The 6,307-nt window shown below is 22.7% G+C and overlaps 1 protein-coding gene across 4 annotated transcripts in view; it reads left to right on the top strand.

Moving 5' to 3' along the window:
• The window catches only part of LOC117179085 (inner centromere protein-like), a 35,144-nt gene that overhangs the window by 16,510 nt on the left and 12,327 nt on the right, over nt 1–6,307 (top strand). The gene's annotated exons all lie outside the window — the stretch shown is intronic.

Genomic DNA, 6,307 nt, shown 5'->3' with positions numbered 1-6,307 from the left:
TCTAGTCGGGAGTGGTGCTGACTGAAAACAGATGATTTGGAGCGATTCGCGCGCCATCTGTTGGTCATTCTAAGGACTTATTGAACTACCCTCGTAATATTGACGGGAAAATAATTTGGAATATAAGGAATGAGGTTTTTTTTAACTGAGTTGATATACCAAAAAAGAGAAATTTATTGATTTCAAATCGTAGATTTCAAATTATTTATGTCTTACGGTCCAATCGTAAATCGAAAAAATAAATATGAGTCAAAAAAACATGTTCTTCGAAACTCAGATATTTATTTAATAGAAAAAACTCCTTTTGAAACTTCCTGACGTTTCGGTACACATGCGTACCTTCTTCAAAGGTTTTCAGGAAGTTTCCAAAGGAGTTTTTTCTATTAAATAAATATCTGAGTTTCGAAGAACACGTTTTTTTGACTCATAATTATTTTTTCGATTTACGATTGGACCAAAAGGCATAAATAATTTGAAATCTACGATTTGAAGTCAATAAATATCAACGGTCGAAGAAATGATTGATTTGTTTCATCAAATCATTTTACAAAGAGAAATTTTTCAACAAAATAGATTAATTTTTAAGAAAATACTTCAATTTTTTACCCAAAAGGTCAATTTTTATCTAAAGAGAATCATTTATTACCAAAAAGACGAGTTGACTACCAAACAGATTAATTTTTAACCCAAAAAATTAATTTGCTGCTAAAAAAGACGAATTTGTAACTAATAAATAAATTTTTAATCAAATTAGTTAAATTTCCAACCGAAAAGATCAATTTTCTACCCAAAAGGACAACTTTTCGATAAAACGGATTAATTTTTACCTAAATAGTTGAATTTCCAACGAAAACTATTATTTTTATACCAAAAAAAAGAAATTTTTCAACAAAATAGATTAATTTTTAAGCGAATAGTTGGATTTTTCATACAAAAGATCAATTTTTAGCAAAAAAGAATAATTCATTACCAAAAAGATTAATTTTTAATCCAAAAGATTTATTCTCTCCTAAAAAGGAGGAATTTTCTACCCATAAGATCAATTTTTAAGAAAAGAGAATAATTTATTACCGAAAAAGATGAATTTACTGCCAAAAAGATTAATTTTCTATTTAAAAAAAAGACTTTTTGACAAAATAAATAAATTTGTAATCAAATTAGTTAAATTTCCAATCGAAATGATCAATTTTCTGCCCAAAAGGACAAATTTTCAATAAAACTGATTAATTTTTAATCAAATAGTTGAATTTCCAACCTAAACGATTATTTTTATACCAAAAAAGAGACATTTTTCAACAAAATAGATTAATTTTCAAGCGAATAGTTGAAATTTCCACACAAAAGATCAATTTTTAACAAAAGAGAATAGTTTATTACGAAAAAGACGAGTTTACTACCAAAAAGATTAATTTTCTTCTAAGAAAGACGAATTTTTGACAAAATAAATAAATTTTTAATCAAATTAGTTAACATCCCAACCAAAAAGATCAATTTTCTACCCAAAAGGACAAATTTTAAATAAAACAGATTAATTTTTAACCAAATAGTTGAATTTCCAACAAAAACGATTATTTTTATACCAAAAAAGAGTAATTTTTCAACAAAATAGATTAATTTTTAAGCAAACATTTGAATTTTCCCCCCAGAAGATCATTTTTTCACACAAAAAATTTATTCTCTCCTAAAAAGAAGGAATTTTCAACAAATTAAATATTTTTTTTTTTTAAATTATTGAATTTTTGACCCATTAGATCAATTTTTAACTAAACAGAATAATTTATTACCAAAAAAGATGAATTTACTGCCAAAAAGATTAGTTTTCTATTAAAAAAGACGAATTTTTGACAAAATAAATCAATTTTTAATTAAATTAGTTAAGTTTCTAATCAAAAAGATCAATTTTCTGCCCAAAAGGACAACTTTTCGATAAAACGGATTAATTTCTACCTAAATAGTTGAATTTCCAACCAAAACGATTATTTTTATACCAAAAAAGAGAAATTTTTCAAAAAAATAGATTAATTTTTAAGCGAATAGTTGGATTTTTCATACAAAAGATCAATTTTTAGCAAAAAAGAATAATTCATTACCAAAAAGATTAATTTTTAATCCAAAAGATTTATTCTCTCCTAAAAAGGAGGAATTTTCTACCCATAAGATCAATTTTTAACAAAAGAGAATAATTTATTACCAAAAAAGATAAATTTACTGCCAAAAAGATTAATTTTTTATTAAAAAAAAAAATACTTTTTGACAAAATAAATAAATTTGTGATCAAATTAGTTAAATTTCCAATGGAAAGATCAATTTTCTACCCAAAAGGACAAATTTTAAATAAAACGGTTTAATTTTTAATCAAATAGTTGAATTTCCAACCAAAACGATTATTTTTATACCAAAAAAGAGACATTTTTCAACAAAATAGATTAATTTTTAAGCGAACAGTTGAAATTTCCCCCCAGAAGATCAATTTTTCACACAAAAAATTTATTCTCTCCTAAAAAGAAGGAATTTTCAACAAATTAAATAAATTTGTAAGAAAATAATTGAATTTTCTACCGATAAGATCAATTTTTAACTAAAGAGAATAATTTATTACCAAAAAATATGAATTTACTGCCAAAAAGATTAATTTTCTATTCAAAAAAAAAAGACTTTTTGACAAAATAAATAAATTTGTAATCAAATTAGTTAAATTTCCAATCGAAATGATCAATTTTCTGCCCAAAAGGACATTTTTTCAATGAAACGGATTAATTTTTAACCAAATAGCTGAATTTCCAACCAAAACAATTATTTTTATACCAAAAAAGAGAAATTTGTCAACAAAATAGATTAATTTTTAAGCGAATAGTTCAATTTTTCACCCAAAAGATTAATTTTTAACAAAAGAGAATAGTTTATTACCAAAAAGACCAGTTTACTACCAAACTGATTATTTTTTAACCCAAAAGATTAATTTTCTACTAAGAAAGACGAATTTTTGACAAAATAAATAAATTTTTAATCAAATTAGTTAAATTTTCAACCGAAAAGATCTATTTTCTACCCAAAAGGACAAAATTTCGATAAAACGGATTAATTTTTAACCAAATAGTTGAATTTCCAACCAAAACGATTATTTTTATACCAAAAAAGAGTAATTTTTCAAAAAAATAGATTAATTTTTAAGCGAACAGTTGAAATTTCCACCCAAAAGATCAATTTTTAACAAGAGAGAATAGTTTATTACGAAAAAGACGAGTTTACTACCAAACAGATTAATTTTTATTGAATTTTTAACTAAAGAGAATAATTTATTACCAAAAAAGATGAATTTACTGCCAAAAAGATTAACTTTCTATTTAAAAAAAAGACTTTTTGACAAAATAAATATTTTTTTAATCAAATTAGTTAAACTTCCAATCGAAAAGATCAATTTTCTGCCCAAAAGGACAAATTTTCAATAAAACGGATTAATTTTTAACCAAATAGTTAAATTTCCAACCAAAACGATTATTTTTATAGCAAAAAAGAGTAATTTTTCAACAAAATAGATTAATTTTTAAGCGAATAGTTCAATTTTTCACCCAAAAGATTGATTTTTAACAAAAGAGAATAGTTTATTACCAAAAAGACGAGTTTACTACCAAACAGATTATTTTTTAACCCAAAAAAGACGAATTTTTGACAAAATAAATAAATTTTTAATCAAATTAGTTAAATTTCCAACCGAAAAGATCTATTTTCTACCCAAAAGGACAAAATTTCGATAAAACGGATTAATTTTTAACCAAATAGTTGAATTTCCAACCAAAATGATTATTTTTATACCAAAAAAGAGTAATTTTTCAACAAAATAGATTAATTTTTAAGCGAACATTTGAAATTTCTACCCAAAAGATCCATTTTTGACACAAAAGAATACTTTGCTACCAAAATGATTAATTTTTAATCCAAAAGATTTATTCTCTCCTATAAAGAAGGAATTTTCAACAAATTAAATAAATTTTTTTTTAAAGAATTGAATTTTTGACCCATAAGATCAATTTTTAACTAAAGAGAATAATTTATTACCAAAAAAGACAAATTTACTGCCAAAAAGATAAATTTTCTGATAAAAAGGTTAGTTTTCTATTAAAAAGGACGAATTTTTGACAAAATAAATAAATTTTTAATCAAATAGTTGAATTTCCAATCAAAATGATTATTTTTAACCTATAAAATTAATTTTCTTCTAAAAGAACGAATTTTTAAATGAATAGTTGAATTTCTAATGAAATAATTACCCTTTGAACCAAGAAATGATTTTTAATAAAGCAGCTCATATTTTAGTTCAGAATTGGAAGTTTCTACTAAACAATATGAATTTTTAACAAAAATGAGTTGAATTTTCCGTCCAAAAGATTAATTTTATACCAAAAAAGGAGAAATTTTCCAATTTTCCATTAATTTTTAAGCATATAGCTCAATTTTTTACCCGGAAGATCAATTTTTATCTAAAGAGAATAATTTATTACCAAAAAGACGAATTTACTACCAAAAACATTAATTTTTAACCCAGAAGATTAATTTTCGACTAAAAATGACGAATTTTTAAGAAAGAAATAAATTTTTAATCAAATTAGTTCAATTACCTACCGAAAATATCTATTTTCTACCCAAAAGGACAAATTTTCAATAAAATAATTTATGACCAAAAAAGACGAATTTACTACCAAAATTAATTTTTAACCCAAAAAATTAATTTGCTGCTAAAAAAGACGAATTTTTAACCAATAAATAAATTTTTTATTCAATTTAGTTGAATTCCTAACAAAAACGATTAATTTTTAATCAAGAAGAAGAGTTTTCTGCTAAGAAGAACGCAGTTTTAAATTCATAGTTGAACTTTTAATGAAATAATTACATTTTCAACCAACAAATCATTTTTGACAAAGCAGCTCATATTTTTGCAGAGAAGTTGAAGTTTATAGTAAAAAAGACGAGTTTTGAAAAAAATTAATTAATTTTTTATCAAATTAGTTGAATTTTCCATCAGAAAGATGAATTTTCAACCTAAAAGATTAATTTTATTTCAAAAAAGAGGAATTTTCAACAAAATATATTAATTTTTAAGAAAATAGTTGAATTCTCCACCCATTATATCAATTTTTCACTAAAGAGAATAATTTATTGCAAAAAAAGACAAATTTATTACCAAAAAGATTAATTTTTAATCCAAAAGATTTATTCTCTCCTAAAAAGAAGGAATTTTCAACAAATTAAATAAATTTGTAAGAAAATAATTGAATTTTCTACCCATAAGATCAATTTTTAAATAAAGAGAATAGTTTATTACCAAAAAAGAGGAATTTACTGCGCAAAAAAATTAATTTTCTAATAAAAAGATTAGTTTTCTCTGAAAAAAGACGAATTTTTGACAAAATAAATAAAATTGTAATCAAATAGTTGAATTTCCAATCAAAATGATTATTTTTAACCAAGAAAATTAATTTTTTTCTAAAACAATGAGTAGTTTTTAAATGAATAGTTGAATTTTTAATGAAATAATTACCTTTTGAAACAACAAATCATTTTTAATAAAGCAGCTCATATTTTAGCTTAGCAGTTGAAGTTTCTACTAAAAAATATGATTTTTTAACAAAAATGAGTTGAATTTTCCGTCCAAAAGATTAATTTTTTGCTAAAAAAGAGAAATTTTCCATTAATTTTCAAGAAAATTATTTAATTTTCGACCCAAAAGATCAATTTTTAACTAAAGAGAATAATTTATTATCAAAACAGACGAATTTACTATAAAAAAAGAAAAAAATTTAACCTAGAAGATTAATTTTCGACTACAAATGACGCATTTTTAACCAAAAAATCAAATTTTATTTTAATTAGTTGAATTGTCAACCCAGAAGATCAATTTTCTTTTTAAAAAAAGACGAATTTCCAACAAAACGGATTAATTTTTAACCAAACAGATGACTTTCCAATCAAAACGATTATTTTTAAGCAAGAAAATTAATTTTCTTCTAAAATATCAAATTTGTAAATGAATAGTTAAATTTTTAATGAAATAATTACCTTTTGAACCAACAAATCATTTTTAATAAAGCAGCTCATATTTTAGTTGAGAACTTGAAATTTATAGTAAAAAATACGAATTTTGAAAAAAATAAATTAATTTTGAGCAAAAATTAGTTAATTTGCCACCAAAAAGATCAATTTTCTACCCAAAAAGACGAATTTCGAATCAAAACGATTATTTTTAACCCAAAAAATTAATTTTCTTCTAAAAGAACGAATTTTTAAATTAATATTTTAATTTTTAATGAAA

Source organism: Belonocnema kinseyi, chromosome 8 (assembly GCF_010883055.1).
Source record: "Belonocnema kinseyi isolate 2016_QV_RU_SX_M_011 chromosome 8, B_treatae_v1, whole genome shotgun sequence".
In the NCBI taxonomy this organism is placed as follows: Eukaryota; Metazoa; Arthropoda; class Insecta; order Hymenoptera; family Cynipidae; genus Belonocnema; species Belonocnema kinseyi.
The sequence above is the reverse complement of the archived record's forward strand: the minus strand, read 5'-3'. Positions and strand labels throughout refer to the sequence as shown.